This window comes from Acomys minous, assembly GCF_964271855.1.
Source record: "Acomys minous genome assembly, chromosome: 7".
NCBI lineage: Eukaryota > Metazoa > Chordata > Mammalia > Rodentia > Muridae > Acomys > Acomys minous.
In genome coordinates this window covers 82,715,786-82,740,334 of record NC_140488.1, presented here as the reverse complement: position 1 = coordinate 82,740,334, position 24,549 = coordinate 82,715,786, and the positions used below count along the sequence as shown (strand labels likewise).

At 33.6% G+C, this 24,549-nt stretch overlaps 1 protein-coding gene across 1 annotated transcript in view; it reads right to left on the bottom strand.

Moving 5' to 3' along the window:
- The window catches only part of LOC311602458 (melanoma-associated antigen B18-like), a 289,495-nt gene that overhangs the window by 13,243 nt on the left and 251,703 nt on the right, over positions 1-24,549 (bottom strand). The window contains exon 4 of the mRNA XM_084790568.1: positions 5,054-5,113. The gene's annotated coding sequence lies outside the window, so the exon portion shown is untranslated. The remainder of the gene's footprint in view (positions 1-5,053; positions 5,114-24,549) is intronic.

The window sequence follows — 24,549 nt, the reverse complement described above, 5'->3', positions numbered from 1 at the left end:
AATTCATTTGAAAATAGTTATAATAAGACTGGAAAAAATACCAAAAGTGAGATGTTAAAGTTAGGTATTTATATAAATAAATAAATAAATAAATAAATAAATAAATAAATAGAGAAAATGACAGACCCAAAGGATATAAGGAGTCTTAAGTTTAAGAAAGGAAAGAGGATAATGCCTATAACTCAAAGAATTTGAGTAAAGATAGAAAAATGATAAGTGAATTTATAATTCAGTAATTGTAGGTTTGTCTCATGCTAAAAGCTCATGGGGTGTATTTGCCTGTATTCATGCATTAGAAATTAACCCTAACATTTTCAAAAGCATTCAATTATTAATCATTGTAAGGTAACAACAGTAAACTCATTGCATTTTAAGGCAAATAATGTATTATTATAAAATCCTAATTTTCCAAGAAAAGAAAATTGTGGAACCTATATGATAACAAGCTTGAACTAGCTTTTCATATTTGGTTCTGGATTCAGTTGGCTAATATACTGCACTTTGTTTAGCCTCTGGAAATTTTCAATAAACTTTTTGCAAGTGATTGTAAAGGTATATATTATATTATGTTATGAAAATATGTTTGACCTTGCGCATACCATGGATTTTGCTTGGCTATGTTCTCAAGGTCCTCTGAGAGAACTACAAAGTATAATGCTATTGAGAGAAATATGAGTTATTTCCATTGATTTCTTTGACATGTTTCCGTTTAAAAATTACACCTATCCAAATGGCTAAGATCAAAAACTCAGGTTATAGCACATGCTGGCGAGGATGTGGAGAAAGCACTCCTCCATTGCTGGTTGGAGTGCAAACTTGTACAACCACTTTGGAAATTAACCTAGTGCTTTCTCAGGAAATTGAAAATAACCTCAGGATGCGGCCATACCACTCCTCTGCATATACCCAAAAGATGCTCCACCATGTTCATAGCAGCTTTATTCATAATAGCCAAAATCTACAAACAACTTAGATGTCCCTCAACTGAAGAATGGATAAAGAAACTGTGGTACATTTACACAATGGAATACTACTCAGCTATTAAAGACAAGGAAATCTTGACATGTGCAGGCAGATGGAAGAACTAGAAAAGATATCCTGAGAGAGGTAACCCAGGACCCAGAAAGGATGGCATGGTATGTATTCATAAGTGGATATTAGACACATAATACAGGATAACCACACTACAATACACAGACCTCTAGATTGATTACAAGTTATTATTGGTCTTATTTTGAGAGAAAACAAAGTTAGATTCAGCGATGTCTCTCTTTTCCCTTATCCTCCATTCTTAGGTTTGGAGATAGGGGTTGAAAAGAAAGAAGAGGGAATATAGAAATATATAGGGAAGATAGAACAAAGGGTAGATTAGTGATTCTACTCAAATTAATTCCTCAATTGTCACTCACAAGGTTATTTTTAATTCACTGGTATAGAATTTTGTATATAGATGTATATAGGTGCAAAATAAGTTTAATTCTAGATATAGTTATATAGAAATCAAATGTAAGTTTATTCTTCACACACACACACACACACACACACACACACACACACACACACACACACACACTGTCTCTGTCATCTTCTCAGTAACTTTGGAAAGTTACTAACCTAAACTCCCTGTATACTCAGGTAATCAAGTTTGAGTAAAGTCTTCTTTACTCCTTCTAAAGTCTATGATGGAGTTGAAGACCAGGTATCTTAGTTTTACAATGAAGCTTAGTTGTTTAGGGGTTAAGATGTTTTTAGGTCTAGATAGATGTTTTAAGTTGATAATGACAAGACGTGATGGAGACTGATTTACATTCAGAATTTTAGACGCACCAAGATAGAAAAGATGTTTTCTTCAAGGTTGTCAAATACAAACAGCAAAAACACTAAGAAAGTAACATTTATATAATTCCTGGTTGTGTCATGGTTCTTCTTTCTATTGGTAGTTTATTGTATATATGTGTAAGAATATAAATATATATGTAAAAAAGAAAAAATGTTTAATAAAAATTGTTGATGTCATTGTTTTTCTTCAAGACTGGGTTTATCTTTGTAACAACCCTGGCTGTCCTAGACTCAGTTTGTAGACCAGTCTGGCCTTGAACTCACAGAGTTCTACCTGCCTCTGCTTCTTGAGTGCTGGGATTAAAGGGGTGTGCCACCACATCTGGCTTCCATTTAAAAATTTTAATATAGCATAAAATAAAGTGAAACTGGCTCCTATGAGAATATGGTAGTACTTTTTGAGTGGAGAGACTACTGAGTAAAAAACTTGGAGGGATTAGAAAATGCTCTGGGGCATCAAGATGATGAGTGTTTTTCGGTGTGACTGCTAATTCCACGACTCGATCTTGATAATCAAAGAGAAAACAAGTTTCATAGCTTTCTTTTCAGCACTAATGATGCATTGTGCTATACTCTAGAAAAAGGTTAAAAAGCTTCATGATCTCTAGTAATGATTAAAACATAATGCTTTAGTTGTATCTATGGAATGAGTTTGATGGATAATTTGATTGACAGATGGTGAATGCAGAAGCAAGTATCTTGTGAATTTAAATTTTATTTAAAATATGGTATAAAATACTAACTTTGAAAAACTGAAATAGCTAAACTTTCATTATTTACAGTGTGAATGTTTATTACCGTATGATTGTTATTATGACATACTTGAGAGGTAAACTGATTTTGTTTTCTGGATCCTATTAAAAAAGGAAAGCACTCATTCTTCAATTGATCCAGTCACTATTTCTACTAAACAATAGTTTCTCCAAAGGTAGATATCATCTGGCAAAATGATTTTCTTCAGTCTAGTGATGTGAAAGGGTATTCACTGGTGACTCTTCCTTTGCAACCATTAATTCCCACTTCAACATGAATGTATTGTTTCCATATGTTGAGAAACCACCAAAAATAATTTTAATACGACATAGAAAAATTCAGAGGGAAATTGTTTCCTTTGTCCTGTATCATTCTCTCTTAGTTTTAAGAATTCCAGGGAAGCTTGGCATATCATAAGAACATGCATAAATGTATAAGCTTGCTATACTTGTATTAATAGACTTCCTTTATTAAAGATAAGAAGTGCATCATACGCCGGGCGTGGTGGTGCACGCCTTTAATCCCAGCACTCGGGAGGCAGAGGCAGGCAGATCGCTGTGAGTTCAAGGCCAGCCTGGTCTACAAAGTGAGTCCAGGACAGCCAAGGCTACACAGAGAAACCCTGTGTGGAAAAACCAAAAAAAAAAAAAAGAAGTGCATCATACTTAATAGGCTATTTGGATATGTTTATAAGATTGTATATAGCTAATACTTCTGCAACTATTCCCAAAACATGATCATTACCTTGGGCATAATATTAAACTTACATCTGTATATGAGGTAAAAGTAGCATTTAATAGTTTAAATCAAAATGATTAAAACTGAAAACAACTAATTTAATATTATGATAATGAACTATAATATATACTATTAGAAAAATATTTTTCCTGTTTCATTTTATTTTTTTTATTTATTAATTTATTCTTGTTACATCTCAATGGTTATCCCATCCCTTGTATCCTCCCATTCTTCCCTCCCTCCCATTTTCCCCTTATTCCCCTCCCCTATGACTGTTTCTGAGGGGGATTACCTCCCCCTGTATATGCTCATAGGGTATCAAGTCTCTTCTTGGTAACCTGCTGTCCTTCCTCTGAGTGCCACCAGGTCTCCCCCTCCAGGGGACATGGTCAAATATGGGGCACCAGAGTTCATGTGAAAGTCATACCCCACTCTCTACTCAACTGTGGAGAATGTTCTGTCCATTGGCTAGATCTGGGTAGGGGTTTAAAGTTTACCGCCTGTATTGTCCTTGGCTGATGCCTTAGTTTGAGTAGCACTCCTGGGCCCGAATCTGCCTATCATAATGTTCTACTTTATCAGCCAATAGGAACAGAAGCTGACTGTCCTATACAAGGGCTCACCTATCTTATTTCCTTAGAACTTTGGCCTGAAAGTAAGAAAGAAAAGCCACAATCTACTTCATTGTCTAGACCACATCAATTATTGAGCTGAATAAAAGTGAGGTAAGGTTCAGCTGTCCATGTTAACAGTAGGCAAGATAACAGGCTTAGATACATTCATAATTGAACTGGAAAATGGAGTTGACAGTCATATACCTTTTAGTAACATATGTAAACTTGAATGATTCGAATTTGTAGCTTGGAATTTATTTCCATTCTAAAACCAACAAATCATTTCGTGAAACAATGAGTCCTTTTTTTTTTTTTTATCCAAGACTATTCTGGGAGCTTAAAGATAAATATTTGTCTTCCAATGATAATATGTTTCTTAAATTTTGTAATATTAAGTACTTATTATTTTCTAGATACTTTAAATATTCTCATACTCTTTAAAATAAAAAGCTTCTCCTGTGCTTTATATAATGATACAAGTTTAAAGAAGTTAATAAAATGCACAATTACCAGGACCAGTGTTCAGATCCTAGTACACACATAATAAACCATATAAACCAAAAACCCCAGCTCCAAGAACAGCAAATAAAGACAGGAGGATCCCTGAGGCTTTTCAATATACAGCCTGAGAAAATGTGAATCCTGGGTTCAGGGAGATACCTTGTCTCAAACAAAAAAATCAGAGAGTAATAGAGGTGTTTTCTTCTGAACTGCTTGCATAAGGAACACAGGAAAATATATGCCCGCACATGTACATACATAGAGATGTACATAACATTAAATTAAAATTACATGTAACCTGAATCTTGTAGGCACTGAAGTTTTAGGTAGAAAACTTATGACACATCAGGAGGGAAGGATTTTAACTGAAAAGCATGCAGTGGAAGTACAGAGGTATGGGTAGTGTACAGCACCTTTCAAGGGCTGAATATATGCATGGCTTAGCAACAATAGGTTTGATAAAGTTAACATGTAGACTAGTTTTGATTAGAGCCACATGAAAACTGCAGCTATCACCACAAAAGAATGCTTGAATACTTTTCAGAGTGGTAGGAACGAAGGAAGCTAGTTATTGTCAGGACTGAAATGAGAGACAGAGACGAAGATACCTCCTTTATCTTCTGCCTGTTCACTTCCCCTTGTCTGTTACTTCTTCCTTGAATCTGGACCTAGGACAGAGCAAAAGGTCAAGGAATGAATTATTATGAAGATGATGATGATAATAATAACAATAATAAGTAGATTATATGAGCTACTTTAAAATAAAAAAAGACAGATCTGAAGTATTCTCATCACAAAACAATAGCAGTAACATGTTCCAGAGTAGCCCACCTGCAAAACTGAATTCTCATGTTAGATAACCTTGTTTGCCTGGTCATCCTAGAAAGGAATGTTTGATGGGGCAGTATGTCTCCACATAGGAAAACAACTTCAAGAGGAAAAAGAAGAAGCTTTAAGGAGAGGAATGTGGGCTACATGCTTCAACAATCTCCTCATTCCTAAATCCTTCAACCTACTCCTATAAAGGGTGGGTTATATTTTTTCCTTCCATAGCCCTCAAGTTCCTGCTGGAGAAGGGCTGCTCCCTACTGTGTATACTAATAAACACAGTTCTTTTTTTTTTTTGAAGTCAGACTCCTGTCTTTTTACCGCCTCGAAAATCTTATAACATCATTCACAAAACTGCAGTAAGCTATGTGTGGTGAGGAAGTGACAGGTTACGATAATTTGCATAACTGTGATAGTCATTCCACTATATATTTCTATACAAAATATCATGTTCTATATTTTGAATGATCGCCCATGATATGGGTCAGTTCATCCTAAAGTCAACCTTGAGGGAAAGAGGGAAAAAACGTGAAAATTCATTTAAAAGAAAGAAAAAAACCAAGTATTTGAATATTGAACAAAAATACATTTGAATGTATTTGTCTTTCACAATAACATATGGCTCAGCATGAATATACTCATTTCAATGCTGACAGAAATCCTCAGACAAACTTCATCTATATTCTTATCATTGTTTGGTTTTCAGTCAAATTTCTTGGTAACCTCTTTGGTGCCTCATCTATTTAGAAACTAATATCTTTAATAATAAAGAGCAAAAAGTTAAAATTTTTATAAAACTGGGTTTATGTCTGAATTCCCTCTAATAATGTACTATGAATCTCCCTTTCTGCTTTTAAAATATAGAAGCAATTACACTGAAAAATAGTTTTTGTTGCTATTTATATTCTTAATTTTGTCATTGTGGAGTCTAGAATGGTAGATCTTCTGTACGTGTATGTGTGATTCTTAGTCTGGCTAAGTGTTGTCCAGATCTTAAGCTGTATCATGATGTTATTTTCTACTTACTTGTTGGGATGGACAATTTGACTTCTCTAATACAATCATGTGTCACTTTCTATGATTTGCCACTCCTTCAATAACAATAGGCCATCTCACAGGAAATATATATACATATATGTGAAAATATATATCAGCCATTAAGAATAAGAAAGAATACAAATGACAGCATCAATGACAATATTCTAGAAAACAAAGATAGGTAAAATCGTGGGTTCTTTCAAATACTTTATTGTGAATACTGTAATAATTTATGATTAATTTAAAAGCCTCAATGAAATGAAAGTCTTAGTGTATCTTAGCATGATATAATATATTATTCAACTTAGGTTCAACAAAATCATGTTTCAGAACCATATTCTTACCTAGTTTGAACACAAGTGAATAAGCTAGGTAAACATAGTTTTCATGTGGTTCTGGCTTCAGTGTCAACACATACTCATGTTCTTAAGTAAATTTTATAACAACCTTCATGATAATTTCTGTTTTATTATACTTCAAAAAGATAAGCTGAAATCTTTTTTTGGTTTTTAAAAAAATATCCTATTAATTTATTCATATTACATCTCAATTCTTATCCCCTCCCTTGTATCCTCCCATTCCTCCTTTCCTCCCATTTTCCCTTTACTCCCCTCCCCTATGACTGTGACTGAGGGGACCTCCTCCCCCTGTGTATGCTCATAGGGTATCAAGTCTCTTCTTGGTAGCCTGCTATCCTCTTAACGATACATTTGTTCTGTCTATAGAACTCAGAATATATTCAGAATTCTGGTAAAAACCAAAGCATATTTTCTTGTCGGTTTGTAGCAACAATTTCTATTTTATAATAGCCACATTCATATTGTTTCTTCTTTATATTCATCATATACACAGAATTAACATCTTGATCTTGAACACTGTATTTGGTAAAGGTAGTGATAAAAGAGTAATGTTATGACATCCACTGACAAAGAGATGTTTCTGTAGTAGTATTAAACTAAACATAGCTTATGAACATCCTGGTTTTCAGTTTGCCTTATCTTTTCATACTTTTTTCATACAGTGTATTCTCAAATGGAGGGCTGGTTAATTTTACTGGTATAGATAACTTGTAAGTATATTTGAATAAATAAAGGACAGGCTTTCAGGAAATAATATTCTTACTGTGCAACAGAGCAAGCCTATTAAAATAGCATGAATTCTTCCTACCTGTACTCTTGTTTCTTCATTATAGAATCTTGCAATGTCTAATCTTGACAATGTATTTTGTGTTTCACCCCCCTGCTTTATTTGGGTGACTTGCTTAGAATAATATAGTGATTGAAGTCTTGACCCAACCAACAACCAAATATATGTAAAGACATTTACTTCATATGTTTTCTCTTCATATCTACATATCTGCCTTAGTCATGGGACCGGAAATAATAGAAATATACCAAAGATTCATGAAGGAAAACGACATTGAAGAAGTTATGTGGATGCCAGGAAGGACCTAAGAAAGGGAGTGGTGTAAATAGTGTTTATTATAGTACAGCATACTGTGAAATACTCTTTAAAGATTGATGGAAATTTTATTATAGGACTGAATAATAGAAAATTCTAGTATGTTTACAAATCTTCAGATAACTGGATAGGGACCATGTAACCACAAAGTCACTATCTGTGATGTTGGGAGTTTGGGCTCTGTCTTTTTGTGTCAGGATTATTGAAGAGTTTTATGTCAAGGTATTGGTTAATGTTCCTTTAAAATGTATGTATTAAGTGATCAAGTTGTCTGACTTAAATATGTATTTCAAAATCACCAACTATACCCTAGTGATGTTAGGAGGAAAGTATTCTAAGTTTATAGAGGAGCAAAACCACATCAAATACTAGAGTGTCATTATGGAATCCCTAAAGCACGGTTTTATAGAGACATGACCTGGTAAGTGAACTGGCAGAAACGAACAGGGCTACATTATTCCTCACCCAAGTCTCCAGTAAACACACTGGGATATTATTAAAGAGCTGACACATTACTTGGGAGGCAGCAACCCAAGGCAGTATGCATGAGAACAGGTAAAGCAAAAAATAAGCGAAGAATTGAAACAAATTTTGTGTTAGTGGTTACCATTTCATGTGATGTGTGCAGTGTGATTCGAGTGATTGTATGCACACTTGGAAATAAGAGGACAGTGGATTAGTAATGACAGTTTTCATTCTTTAACTAGTGTCTTTCCTCTTCCACATCTCTCCTGGCCCCTGAAACTGCCATTTTTACTCCATGATTTTATAATAATTCAACTTTCTTTACACATATTTGTGTGTGTTAATCATTTTATATGTATTCATATATAATGCTTTATGTTTTAGACTATCATATTGCAATTCTTTTTAAAATTATAGAATTTTATTTATTCAACCTATATGTGGGGATATTAATACCAAAGCATGCATAAAGAAATCAGATGACAAGTTGCAGAAGTTGTTTTTTTCTTTACCTCATGGGTCTCAGAGATTAAACTCAAGTCAACAGGTTTGGTGGCAAGTACCTTTGCCTACTGAGGCATCTCCCCAGACCTATAAATATATACAATTCTTTGTCAATTATACCTTAATAAAACTCAAAACAACTAAAAAGAAAAGAGGGCAGTGGAGGGAATGTGAGAAGGTGCACAACATTTGTGTCCAAAATGAAGCATCAAACAACAAGGGGAAATCTGAAAGCCTTAAAATTTTGTGAAAACAAAACCTGGAAAACACACACACACACACACACACACACACACACACACACACACACACACACACACACATACACACATACACACACACTTAAAAACATAAATGAACAGTGGTGTTTGGTGGGAAAAAATGTCCTACACAGACATATGTGTTAATATGTGTTAAACACCTAATCCCTTGCTGGTGGTGTGAGAATATTTAAGAGATGGGGACTACATAACCAGAGGAAGTAGGTCTCTGGGGACATGTTCTTAGAGGCTATATCTTGCCTGCCTCTCTGCACTAGATAAAGCCACTTTGCTCTGACACACACTTTTAGCGAATTATTCTGTTCCACCATGGCCAAGAAATAATGTAGTCACCTAATCAATGAATTAAACTGCTGACGCCAAAAGGTAACAGAAAGATTTCCTCCTTCATCACATTTTTCATGGGAATTTTTACGGCAGTGAAAAACACTAAGACCCCATAGTCTGACAATTATCAAGAAACTAGTAGAATGATAAACATAAATGTTCATAAAGAGTCCTTTGGTGAGACCAAGGGGGACTATTATATGGGAAAATATATAAAATATTTATCCACAGTATTTTATTTCTGAACTTCATTAGCTGAACCTGGATATGTTGAAATGGATCTTGTATACCATCTTTCCAGAATGACATGTTTCATTTGATAAATTGTGATAATAACTGAAACAGAGGCATTCATATAAAACTGAAACATAACAGGAGATAAATGGAACAAAAATAAAACTAGAACAAACTAATGAATGACAAAAATGAAGCTGAAAGAGACAATAAGAAATCATGTAAAGTAGGAAAATGAGGATGGCAAAAATACTTCTAAACATATTCATGATTACTCTGAATATGTATAAGCTAATTTGTGTAATTAAAATATAGATTCACGGATTGGTATTTCAAACAAGCAAACTCAGCTACACTTTATTTACAATGGCAACTCATAAGCTAAAATGATGGTAACGATTGAAAATTCAGAGACAATTACATATTAGACATGAAAAAAGAACATGCAATAGCAGAAATATAAATATGAAATAAAACGATACTCAGAGTCAGATGAGGACAGAACTGATAAAAGCTGCAACAAATTGCACAAATAGCTCACTTCTTTAAAAGAGAAAAGAACTTTCATGATGACTTTTGCATCTGTAAACTGCACCGTTGCAGAATATCTGAAGCACATGTGAGAAACTCTTTAAAAGTACAGGAAAAACTGAGGATGAAACAATGTCAGAAAGAAGTGTTTCAGGTGCTAAGACGACAGAGTAGAACCAAAGGAACTGATAATTGTTTCTAAAGCACAGATAAAAATGATGAGTAGAAGCAATAATGAAAAATTTAATACAGCAAACTATGGAATCTCGATAAAACATGGTAATTAAAATACATAATCTGACATATTGTCCCTGATGAAATTATTGAAATTTGGCTAATGCACACACACACACACACACACACACACACACACACACACACACACACAGTTTTAATTTCAAAGATGAACAAGACATACCATATGGAAATTCTACAGTAATATTAATTTACACACAGAAGAAAATGAACTGAAATCCTTTCAGTGCTTTTTCTGTTGTAATAAATACTAGAAAGCCTACATTTTGAAGAAAAAAACTCACACTATTTTTCTAGTGGACACAAATTGATTCCATGTTAATGTGTTTGTACACACATAACTTTTTTACATAAAAGAACTCACCGCCATTATTGCCATATCACGTTTTCTAACAAAATTACTTTTCCAATGAGAATGAAATCAATGTTATTGACTCGGGAATGAAATATTGGGTTGTAAAGACAATGTATAGCAGACCTTTATTATCCATGAGTTTACTTTCAGCAGCATTCTTACAGAAAATTGTGGAACAAATAATGCCTAAACTTTAAATTTCATGCTGATCTTTGTAACATACACGATACCACTGCATCTAGGCCAGAATGTGAACCATCCCACTGTACAGTATATGCGCACCATGTAGTTTGTCAGACCAGCTACTGCTCTAGTAACAGTGCTTATCTCCCATAATGTGTTGTTTTGCCCCTGTTACATAAGAATTTTTCATCTTATGTCATCATAAAGAAGAATGAGAACAATTCAGAATGAAATATCTTTAAGAGAGAACATATGTGCAAGACTTTTATTATAGTGAATTGGTAAAAACTGATGTATTAATTTCATGCTGCATGTAAATTACAAATTTAAGTTGATCATAGGCATTTCCATGGAGGAAAGCATAGAATTTAGTGCTACCTGTTGTTGTAAGTATCCACTGAGAGCTTGATAAGTGAGAGACTACGTTTAGTCATTTATGGTGCCATAAGGCAGTAGCATAAAACCAGATAGCTTAAACAACTTTATTTTCCTTTGGTGCCAGAGACTGGACAAATGCGTCAGAAAGCTCAATGTCTAGTACGGGTTCTCTTCCAAGTTTGCAGATGACCTCATTCCTTCTGTATCCTTCCTGGGAATTTCCTCAGTGGAAGCCTGGAGGGAATGATTTTGTTGCCCCATCATTCTTAGGCTTCTGTGTGTGACTAGTGAATAAATTAAGAGTATGCAAATTTCTTTTGATGATTTATAAGCTACTCTTGGGGTGGGTGTATAACCTCTGACCATCCATCTATACCAATAATTAAATCTCATAGCCCCACTTAACTACCACACACACAAAGCAATGTGTGTGTTTAAAATGAAGAAAAATTATAGAGTAGAAGGGAGTGGTGTGGTTTAAGTCTTTAATTCCCACTCTTGGGAAGCTGAGGTATGGAGATTGCAATAAATCCTAAACTGGTTTAGACAACATAGTGAGTTCCAGAGCATGGTGATAGGTTTCTGACCTCCTTCATGCCCTAAAAAAAGATAATAACCTTTCTATAATAGATTCATAGGCATTCATATTATCTTGGATTCAGTTTTTTATTGAAAATAGTGTTTTTTTAAAAATACATTTTGATTACAGTACCCCTCCCGCAGATACACCCAAATCCACATTCACACCTTTCTTTCTTTCTTAGCCTTTTTCATACGATTCTCTAAGCTCCAAGGGGAGGGATTTGATGGACACATCCCACTTAGGACTGACTCTTTCAAGGTTTCTTACTGTCTGCACATTGTCCCATTGCGGGCCTCTGCTTTTGTTACCATTTACTGCAGGAAAGTTTCTCTGATGACTGCTGAGCAAGACACTGACCTATTAGTATAGCAGACTGTCATTATAGTTATTTTATTGCTGTCTTCCTTTAGCAGAACAGTAGTCCTTGATTTTCCCCTAGGTTTTTGGTATATCTAGCATCAGGTTGTTGACCACCTGGGCATGGGTTCCATACCATGGTGTTGGCCTTATTTCTAATCAGGTAATGGTTGGTTACTCCCATCATTCTTTTGCTACTACTGCAGCAGCCTGTCTTACATCACAGATCACCATGATAGATCACAGAGTTTGCAGCTGGGTTCATGTTTGCCTTTCTCCTCTGGTGGTGTGCAGAGTATGTTCCAGAACCATGGGCACTGGTCAGTAGGGGTGAAGGCTCTAAGTAGGCTCAAGCTCAACTTCTCTATGCCCTATAAGTTACTTTGGTGTTGTCTTCAGCAATAGGGTCTTTCCATCAGTTTGTGGAGAGCAACCAATATCGCTGGCAATAGCTTGGGCTGTTTGAGGGTTTCCATGAGCACTTTTGGCTAACAACTGAATTAGATGTAACCTACTGCCAACAATGAAAGTTTTACTTGGTGTGGGAGATGGCTAGTTGTGGCTTTGACCCCCCCCTGCATTTTCATGATTCCAATGTAGATTTCTTTCATATGTATATATATGTATATATATAATATTTTATATATATATTAAACTTGTGACTCTTCTAGGCTTCTATATGAACTATCAAATAGCCCTTATTTTTAAATGGTTCTCCCAGTATTTCCTTATGTATCCTCTTTCTTTTCTCCTTCTCCATTTGATCCTCCCATTTTCAGCACTCCCCCATCTCTGTAGAAGTGATTGGTAAGTTGCATTTTGAATTATTAGTTAGCAACATATAGTTATCTTGATGATGATTAGGCCATATGAATGCAAAAGTATGCTGATATTGAAGGAACATCAAATACATGATTAGTAATTGAAAGTAAAAGATATTTACATTTTCACAGATTATTTTGTCAGTTAAGTAGTAGTACAAGTGGGTGGCAATGTAGAGTGTGCATTCCTGGCTCATGTATCTAGATGAGAAATAAAACCATTTTACTTCTGTTTGCTTGTATCCAGTGTTTTAAATGAGGTGTTAGCACTCTACCAGTTTTTCTTTTAAGAAGCCTTAATAGAACAGTCATCATGTACTTTTGTAAATGTATTGTTTGTGGATGGCTTCAGACCTAATACAGAGATGTGCAGTTGTAACACAGACTGCATGTGGAATACAAAACTGAAAATATATGTGCTAGTTATTTCTCCCAGAAAGCATTTGTCACATGTTAAATATATGAGCAGTAATAGTAAGTTTTCTTATTACCAAGCTCTCATTCTTATCCCTCAGAAAACAAACTAAAAGCTATTAGAACACAACTTGAACACCTGGTTTATAAAATCATTCGTTAGTTTCACAAGATTCAAACTGCAATTGAATTAAAAACACCAGGAAACCTTATTGAATAGCATGCCTTTGTAATGATTTCCTGCCCATAGAGGCCAGATCTAAAAGTATTTATAGTTGTCCTTCAACTATAAATATATGAACACAAAGTAAATTTTCTATAAAATTATAGTTTTAGTTTAAGATGTTTTGGATCATAGTCATAAAAATTTCAGTCTTTGTAAATAGTTTAAAAATAGTTTTAAAGCGGCTTTAAAATGTGGCTTAAATCTTACTGTTATCCAAGTCACATGAAGAATTATATCACTATAAATTTTCATAATCTGTATTAAAAACCATGCAATTAGTAGGAGAGACAAATATGTTCTATAATTTAGTATTTGTTTTTAACTTCAGGTTTAAAGAGCTGAAGAGAGCATTAGTGAGCTAGAGGCAAACACAAAAAATTAACCAGAATATAGGTAATGCCAGAAAATAAAACTCTGAAATCTAAAAGAGAATAAAATTAAAAGAAGGCAATAAAATGTATAATAGAACAAAATAATTAAAACTAATGATTCTCTTTAAAGAGTTTACTGCAGTAAAAATTTCAAACAGATGAAAGCCACCACATATTGAAGAAAACCATTATATTTCTATCAGCATGAAATACACATATGTGTATATCATATCACAGCTTAACAGGCACAAAGAGGCTTTAAAAATCTTTTAATGAAAATAAGATTGAAAACCCTCAAAAAGGAAGCATCGAGTTACAGTGGAATTCAGAAGAATAAAATGGTTTAATATTTGTCTTTTTATTATATTTTATTTATTATTATTTTTCTTTTTTACATATACATTTATATTACACACACACACACACACACACACACACACACACACACACACACACACTACATAGAGCAGGAAAAACCACCAAACATTATATACATGTTATATAAATTATATAAATGTTACATTCATAGTGTTTTGGCTATTTGTATTTGGCAGCTTTGAGGTAAACAACTTTCCTATCTTGGTGCATCTAAAATTCTAAATGTAAATCCGTATCTATCATATCTCATCTCTATCAACTTAAACCATCTATCTAGACCTAAAAACATCTTAACCCCTAAACAACTGAGTTTCATTGTAAAAGTAAGCTACCTGGTCTTCAACTCCATCAGAGACTTGAAAAGGAATAAACTTGATTACCTGGGTATACAAGAAGTGCATGTTAGTAGCTTTCCAAATGAGAAGATGACAGAGACAGTTTGTTACCTGAATAGTCACCCAAAATTCTCTAAATGCTGGAGCAGAATATGGCATTTAAAGATGTTTTAAAAATTATTTTAAGGATTCATTTACAATGAGAGTTTCTATATACTACCCAGAAGTAGAGTTCTCCAGTGTCTCTAAATATATATCTATAGAATATAATTTGCTACAACTTACAAATAATAATGGCCAGTTTTTACATCTATCACTCATTTAACTATCAACTTTGTCCAAGTTCTAAAGTATGTCTTTGCATACAACCTTAAAGTGAATTTTCATGGAAACCTTTCTGATTCAGGCGCTAACAGAAACCAGAATAAGGAGATCTTCTAAAAAGAACATATCTATGTTAGTTTTATATTGCTCTGGTGATAGATATAACAAACGTGTTTAAAATGAAAATGCATCTTAAAATAGGTAGTAAATCTTTTACAGCTATTGGTGGGCTGAAAGTGCGGTGTAATAAGTCTGAAACCTTTATCTCTTGGGTTATGATCTCTTTCCTCTATTCACAAAAACAGCAGTGCTGTGTCTCTCTAGTACTGATTCACATTGGCACATTTCATTTCTATGACACCTCTTCTGCCTCCTTTTCATTTATAAGGACTTCTGTAGTTACACTAGGGCCACCTAAATAACACATAAGCAAAGCTATATTAAAGAATAGTGATTGATTACATCTCCAACCTCACTTCTCTGATTCATGCAACATAGTATATTAACAAGTTCTGAGGATTCAAACTTGGATAACTGTTGCAGGAGAGAATTATTTACTCTAACACAGAAATCAGTACCTCAAACTTCCTTCAAACTTCCCAGAAATTTGTATGCTTTTTCAAAAAAAGGAATTCTAATTCCTGAACAATTACACATACTATGACTAACCTTCATTCTGTTCTTACCAAAACCATTATGGAAATTGAAATATAGCTACCAAAGAAAAAAAGTAGTCTGAAATAGTAATGTTTAAATTCATTTTGTCAGTGTTAGTAAATTTTACCTGATATGTGTTTTATATGCTCGTAAGCCCATAAACAGTGATGAGACCAGAGAAATCAAATTGTACATATATTTTCTTAAATAAGTGAAAATTAAGTCTTCAAATATTTACAGTATCAGATATTTATTATGATGTCCTAACTAGGTGAGGTACTATCACATAGCCCTCTACAAAGGAAAAGTAAATGTCATTTTCTGGATATAATATATTGTGGGATAAATAATATGCTGACAGTTGGCTGGAAGAGAGCAGGTCATTTTTTATAATATTCCAAGCATTTTACTGGAGAGCTATTTATCATGCATTTCTATTATCACTTGGTATTTGAGCCATAAATGTAATTAACTAGGAATAAGTGAACCGAGTAATATGCCTACACCTGTCCACCCTTTATCAGCATGACTTTATGAGGCACTGTAGTAGGAGAAATGGTTTAGCTTGGGGAAAAATGAAACATTGATTGTTTTTTAAGTATTGAATGCCTTTATTGTGCTTTTGGAACAATGATCCAATAATATGAGCCATGCCTTAAGATTTAAAAGTATTGGCCTATACCTGAATAACATTGTTGTTTCTTTGCCAGCCCCAAATGCCTTAAACCTCTACCTAAGACTATTCTCTCACATTGAAATTGTATCTATCATTATTTACTGTTATTATGCACACTAGATATAAGCATCTTTAAAATCTAATTTACTGTCTTGAGACACCTACATAATTAGAAGACATTGTAAAATACAATTAAATGAAATGATATATTAAATAAAAGGCTTCTCTATGTTTCTCTGAATTTGAGATGCCACAATATTCTGGCTATTATTACATTTTGAGACACAAAAAATAATTATTCGGAAAACTGATTGGGAGAATTACATATAAGCATAAGCCATGGAAAACTTAAACCAAAACTAAAGTAAATTAATCAAATAAATTAAGGTTCCAAAATATGGTATCCTTATCCAGAAATATTTGACCCAGAGATGTTATAAAAAGTTAAATGTCAAGCCAGGCATGGTGGTGGTGGCGAATGTCTTTAATCCCAGAACACGGGAGGCAGAAGCAGGCGGATCTCTGTGAGTTTGAGGCCAGCCTGGTCTACAAAGTGAGTCTAGGACAGCCAAGGCTACACAGAGAAACCTTGTATAGAAAGAAAAAAATGTTAAATGTCAAATGTCAGAGGATATGCAGAGAAATAAGAAAAAAGAACAAAAAGTCTAGAGCCCCTTTTAAATCATGGGATCCAATACACCTATATAATTGCTTTTAACCACAACTATATCCCTATACTTTTTTCCCTTTTTGTATAAAAGAAACCATACAGTTGAAAGCATTGCATGTTTTTTTTCAATTTATAGCACATCTTAAAAATTTTTGTATTTATAATTTGAAATTTTAGAGTATAAGCACAGTGTGCAGAAAATGACAGTCGTATATAATTTGATGCATATTAATAGCAGTCAAATCTATAAAGGATTCATTTAACTTCTTGTGTTTATCAGCATATCCCGTTAATAATCCACACAGGCCAATCATTAGCATGATAGAGCATAGGTTCCGTCAGAATTAGCAATGGTTCAGCCAGAGGTGTCAAAGTCAGTTCAAACAGAAGGACCAATAAATAGATCATTATCAAGGTGAAGCACATTTTTGACATGTTTAGGGAATAGTAAAAATAGTTGTGAAGCTAGCTGGCTGTTTCTCATTTTTAATATTTTGTTGGGCTCTGTACATATGTAATAACCTGAGAAAATGCTTGGCATATCAAGATTAATATAGCAAAACAAATATAGAAACAGCATCTGTGAATTTTCTGCCATTTAGAATGGAAAGAAAAGGGGCATTATAGATAAAAATAAGTCCACCTGGTTGTTTACATATGGCTCTATAATATACATAACTAATAATAATATAATTAATATAATACTAAAGTTTACTCTCTTTTATGAAGTCTTCTGTTTCATTGAAATTTGATATATTTCATTAGGTGTTAGCATAAAGGAAAGAAAGAAAAACTAAAGGCCTGTGTTGTTGTAGAGTTGTTTTGTACTTTGAAAAGGCAGTTAGTAAAAAGCAAACCAGTTTTTAATTAATAGTCTAAAAAAGTGATAACCCTTTGAGTATAAGTAGTGATTTAAGACAACTCCTGCTTGTTTCTCTCTCTCTCTCTCTCTCTCTCTCTCTCTCTCTCTCTCTCTCTCTCTCTCTCTCTGGCTAGCCAATCAATAATAGCAGTAGATAGTATCTAATTTTCCACAGTAAGGATACCCATTTGAATACTGTCTGTAGTTGCAGTGTCTTTTTTGAAAACTACTTTAGTCTCTAGGAAATTTTCCTCCTTTATGAAAATTTATGTAAATATTATAATAGCATAATAAAATGAAAAGTTATTGATGCTCTATTTAGCAAACATAATTATCATTTGTTTCACTAATATCTCCTCTAAGTATATCAGTGGCACATATACCAGGGCATATAAGAAAGAAGATGGAGTTTGCATTTTCTCCTAAACATTGAAGGTATTGCATATACAAAAATTCAGTTACATGTCTCATTGGATAAACACCATACTTTAGGTTTATTTATTGTTTTGAGTGTGTTGTTTGCTTTTCTCTCATAATCAGCAGCTTTCTGCTGTCTGCCAAATAATAGAATGTCTCAGCTGCTATGTTGAAGCTTTTGATGTTTTAATCATGTTTAATTAAAAAAAAACTTGCACATATTATCTTATCTTTGTTGATTTTTTTCCATATCGCTCACAGCAGTTTCTAGTGCTGGGGAAAACATCACTTTGTCAGTACAATCTGATTTTCTACTGAAACAAAAGAGACTATTTGATTTTTATTGCTTTTACCTCCAGTGGAACCACACAATTGTAAATATTCTTAAATTCTTCCTTATTTTCCCTCCAGTGAAATGTGAAATTCTCTAACATATTTAGTATAATAGGCTCTGCTTCTCCTATTTTCTGTCTTGACATGTGAAGTATATATATATCAAAAACACGAACCATACATATTTAGGTTCTATTCCTGCCTCTAGCAATTAATAGATGGCTGAATTAGGGCAAGCTTAACTGAGTTTTGAAATCTCCATATCCCGCTTTCTAAACTAGAGAGTCATCCTACGATGTTCAAAGGAGAGAATAAATACAATGAGGTCTGTAACTGCAACTCTATGCTGATGTAGTGAGTTGGTTCTAAGAAACACAATCAACATTGAGTTTGTATGACTTCAGAACTGAAAGGAATTATGAATACCAGTACAAACTTGAACACCTAGTTAATGAGAGTTTCTTCTAATATCATGTTCATATCACATACTATGGATTGTATTTTGGAGTTTAAATATGTATGAAGATAGTTCTGGGTTTTACAGCTAGGTTGACCAGCCCAAATGTAGGATGCCTAATTGAATTGCAACTTTAGCTTCGCATTTATTCTAGGCTGGGTCCAGAGATGAGATCATGGATCTTGTTATGCACCATAATAACTAATTTAAGATATAAAAAGTAGTTTAAAATAAGACATAAAATAGATAACCTGCTTCTTGATAAAAACCTTGCTAACATATGACACACACACACACACACACACACACACACACACACACACACACACACACACATACCAAAAAAAAAAAACCAAACTATTGTTCTGAACTTATAATGAGCTTGTGGAAGGAAAGACAGATAAAAATATTACTTTGAACTTATAATAAACTTCTGGTATTAACAGTAAACAATGTTTAGTTAGAAGTCAGCCTTAATGGAAAGACATGTAAAAAAAATCTTGTAAATCCTTTAAGCATGCTAACCTTAAACCATGTTAACCTATGGCATGAAGAACTATGGTTAACATCTGAATTATCATAAACTTCTAAATTCAGTTTTTCCATGAGTAGCAGTGGCTAAAACAGAGTGAAAAACATGAAACATTTCTTTATATGTACTGAAGTATAATGAATTAGTAACCAAACTGTAGATTAATTAAACTAAAATAATATGGCTTAAAATTGTAAATAATATATCTATCTATATCTATCTATATTTATATAGTATAAAAGGAGACACATCATGCATGTATATTTTCTTTTTGAGAATAATACACACACACACATTATATGCACATGAACATGTACACATGTACGGAAGGACCACAGAGTCCTGAGTAGGGTGTCAGATCCCCTCAAGCTGGAGATTCAGGTTGTTGTGAGCTTCCCATTATGGATGTTTACAATAAAAATCAGGTCATTTACAAAAGCAGCAAATGCTCTTAGACACTGAGCCATGTCTAAAGCCCCTGCATGCATATATCTTCAAGGAAAACGTGCATCCACCATTGATTTGAAAAATAGAATGTTACCTGTTAATTCAAAACACTTTGAACTCCTTTACTCAATCAAATCTCCATCCAAAGAAGATCATTATTTTTTATTTCCTGGCTTTCATTTGTTGCTTTATGACAAAAGTATATATACCCATATTTGTGTATTATATGTACTTATGTACACATACTTATGTTTCTGTTTTTGTACTTTCCTAAGTAATATTTAGATATTATTGCTGGTCTTTCATTATTAATGAGTTATAAAATTTATGCAAATGTAATTTTCCCTATTTACTACTCCATTTTAATTCTATAACTTCATGCAATCATACAAGTGTTATACAAGATTGTTTTTCCATTTCATTAGAATTTTGTGATTGAGTTTGTATTAGTGTGAATCCCCACAAGAGCCAGATGACAATCTCAAGATTTACTAAATTGAATAGAAGCTACTAAAGGCTGTATTTTGAAATTACATGGGATAATATAATACCCCAGGGCTGGAAACAGTGAAGAACCCTACACTATCTCAGATCTGAAGAGAAAAAAAAATCAATTATCCAAACTTTCAGACAGTAAAGCCAGCCAAAGTAGAACATTTCTGATAAGAAATGTGTTTTTTTATGGAAGGAGAGTGCAGCTAATTTTAGATGACCTTGAGGGGAGCTAAGAAGTTCCCCCTCTACCCTTCAATAATTTCTAAAACCTAGAGGTCACTCCTATTATCAGAAAACTCAAGAATAATTGGAAGTTAAAGGAGCTGAACCTAAACACATTCACCTTTCAAAAAGCACAGAGAAAAATGGAGAAAGGTAAAGAGGGGTTATGACAGTACAATAAGTTATTTAGCAGGTGGGGGAAATGTGTTTACAAGTATGTATCCATTAACACACACAAACACAGAGAGAGAGAGAGAGAGAGAGAGAGAGAGAGAGAGAGAGAGAGAGAGAGAGAGAGAGACCTAATTTAATTCAATTTTAAAAATAGGACATGAATATATCTAATTTGCTTTTCTACATACATTGCCAATAGTCCTGTAATGTACCCCTGTGCAATTTTTATATTTCCCATTCTTTTATTAAGGTTGTATTGTTATAGTAAATCTTCATCTTAATTACCATGGCTTTAATGTGCTAAGAATTTTTCAAACCAAACTTCCATTTTGTGTTTCTTCTGTTTATTGGCCTATTCTCTCATACAGGCTGCAATCAGTTTATGCCTTGAAGTTTTATGTTGGAAGTTTTATTAGTAAAATTATAATTTAAAGATTAATTTACATTTTATTTATATCCAATTAAACCTCCCATACTGTACCGTAGAATTGTCTGAGTGTTCTGAAACCCCCTTGTTGTGTATGAATGCATCCCTCCATAAAGACTAGTATCTATTCTGTTATAAATTGCCATGAGAATTATATAGTTCTGATCTATCTCCAATATTTTGAATTATGTTTTCCTAAATACTGAGTCATGTAGTATATCCTTTATTTGAAGCTTATCTCTCCAGAAAATGGGAGTACAGAAATATATATGACTATTCCAATAGGAAACTAGGATTTAATCCATTTTAGACATTCTGATGATCCTTATAACTTTAATTTCTACTCTTGTTATTTATTGCCTTCTAATATTTGCTAATAATTATATTTCCTTACTTGTTATGTTAGGTTGTTAGGATATTAATTGTTGTTTCCCCTTGACATTCATTTATGGCTCTGCATTCTATAAAGCAATTTAAAAGCACTTATGAATTTGATAATGAATGGTATATGAAATTTTATTTTCTAAGTATTTACTAAGAATCTTTCTTACTTTTGCTTGAGGCATGGCTGTTTCAAAATATGTTTTGTGCTGGCCAGTGGTGGTACACACCTTTAATCCCAACACTCAGGAGGCAGAGGCAGGTGGATCAGTTGAGGCCAGCCTGGTCAATAAAACGAGTCCAGGACAGCCAAGGCTACACAGAGAAATGCTGTCCCCCCCAAAAAAAATCAAAATATGTTTTCGTTTTTTAAAAATTCAAACATACAGATATTTTTAATTATTTTGTTAAAAATTCAGAGGATGAGAGGAAGGGGTCTGCAATTAGGATGTAAAGTGAATACATAAATAAAATTTTTAAAAATTTAAAGAAGACCTATTCATGTTCTAGCAATCAACTCTAAGGGAAAGGAAGTTGTTTCTGAAGTCTAAGTGCATGGTGATTAATCTAACTGCTTGGCCACAACAAAGAAAAGTGCCAGCATTTTCTATGCCCCATAAAAACTGTTCATTAAATCAAGCTTCATATAAAATTGATTTTGACAAAACAGTTTTCTTTGCAGATATTCTGGCATCTTAAGATGGGAGAATATCCCAGCTGTGAAATCTCACACATCTCTAGTTTCCTTTCCTGTCAAAAGTAGACAGGCATTTAAATGGAAAGCTATTTTTTCCCCTGGGGATAAATCACTTCCATTACACAAAGGTATGAGAAGATCAAATTGTGGCTTCTGATTTAATTTGCAAAACAGAATATGCAGAAGCCTTTCAAATACCTCATAAAATATCATAAAAATGTAACTTTAAAAGTTGAAATTGTTTTTAATTAAACATTTTTATTTTTATGTATACATTTATATTATTACACATATATACAATAAACTACTTATAGCAAGAACAATGACAAAATCGGGAATTATTTAAATGTTACATTCATTGTGTTTTGGCTACTTGTATCTGACAGCCTTGAAGAAAACATATTTCCAATCTTGGTGTGTCTAAAATTCTGAATGTAAATCAATCTCCATCATATCTCATCATTATCAACTTAAAACATCTATCTAGACCTAAAAACATCTTAAGCCCTAAACAGCTAAGCTTCATTATAAAACTAAGATACCTGGTCTTCAGTTCCATCAGAGAAGGAATAAACTTGATTACTTGAGTATACCGGGAGTACAGGTTAGTAGCTTTCCAAATGAGATGATGACAGAGACAGTTTGCTGCCTGAACAGTCACCCAAAACTCTCTTACAATGTTGGAGCATCTTCTTCAGCCCTCTGGCCAAATATATCTGAGGCATATCTGTGAGGCAGGAACTCTTGAGGACTTGCTTATCCTGTCTTGGCAGAGTTTGGCCCTTGACTCTGCCTGCATCCAAGTTTGCCCTTTTTTAGGCAGAATTCTGCCTGTGGTAGAAATGAGGACATTTTGCCCAGTGGTTTGTTTGCCACATTTGAAGCCATCTCCATAAGGAGGTCCTTTGATGCTCATCATCTTCTTTGACGTAGGCTGAGTGTTACCAGGAGCTAACCTGTCTCATTGTCAGTGAATCTTTAAAATTATAAAAACATTATAAAATGCCATATTCTGCATGTCTCTGATGTTTTTGAAGACCTTATTTAACTATCCTACTATCTTTCTATAGAATCACATTTATCTGATGCACCCAAGATGCACATTTTATCTTTTGATAAAAATAGACTAGTAATTGACATGACCAATTAACTTGTATAACTTATTTACCCAAAACAGCCTGCAATAGTACTTTCAAAGTATTGGAAGTAAACCTTGTTTTATAATTGATTTATATGGGTATAATACATATATATATATATATATATATATATATAAAATCTTACATTTGAATTCTATACCACTGTATCTATAATTAAACTTATTTTGTATCTATATACAAAATTCTATACCAGTGTATTAAAAATAACCTTGCGAGTGAAAATTTAGGCATTAAGTTAAATAAATTCAGTATCTACTTTTTGTTCTATCTTCCCTGTATATTTCTATATTCCTCCTTCTTTCTTTTCAACCCCTATCTCCAAACCTAAGAATCTAAGATAAAGAATGGGGAAGAGAGACATCGCTGAGTCTAACTTTGTTTTCTCTCTAAATAAGACCAATAATAACTTGTAAACAACCTAGATGTCCCTCAACTGAAGAATGAATAAAGAAACTGTGGTACATTTACACAATGGAATACTACTCAGATATCAAAAACAAGGAAATCTTGAAATTTGCAGGCAAATGGATTGAACTGGAAAAGATCATCCTGAATGAGGCAACCCAGACTCAGAAAGACACATATGGTATATACTCACTCCTAATTTAACATTAGCCACATAATACAGGATAACTATACTACAAAACAGAGTCAGAAACATCAATAAAGGACCATGTATGATGTGGACCTAGACCCACTGCTTCAATATAGTAGCACAGTCTCCTTATGGATCCCACGTTTGGAGAGTAGGAACTACTTTGGACATAGACTCTGGCCACCAAACTTAGATCACTTCTTCCTGGCAGGATGGCCTTGCCAGGCTACAGAGGAAGAGGTTAAAGGTAGTA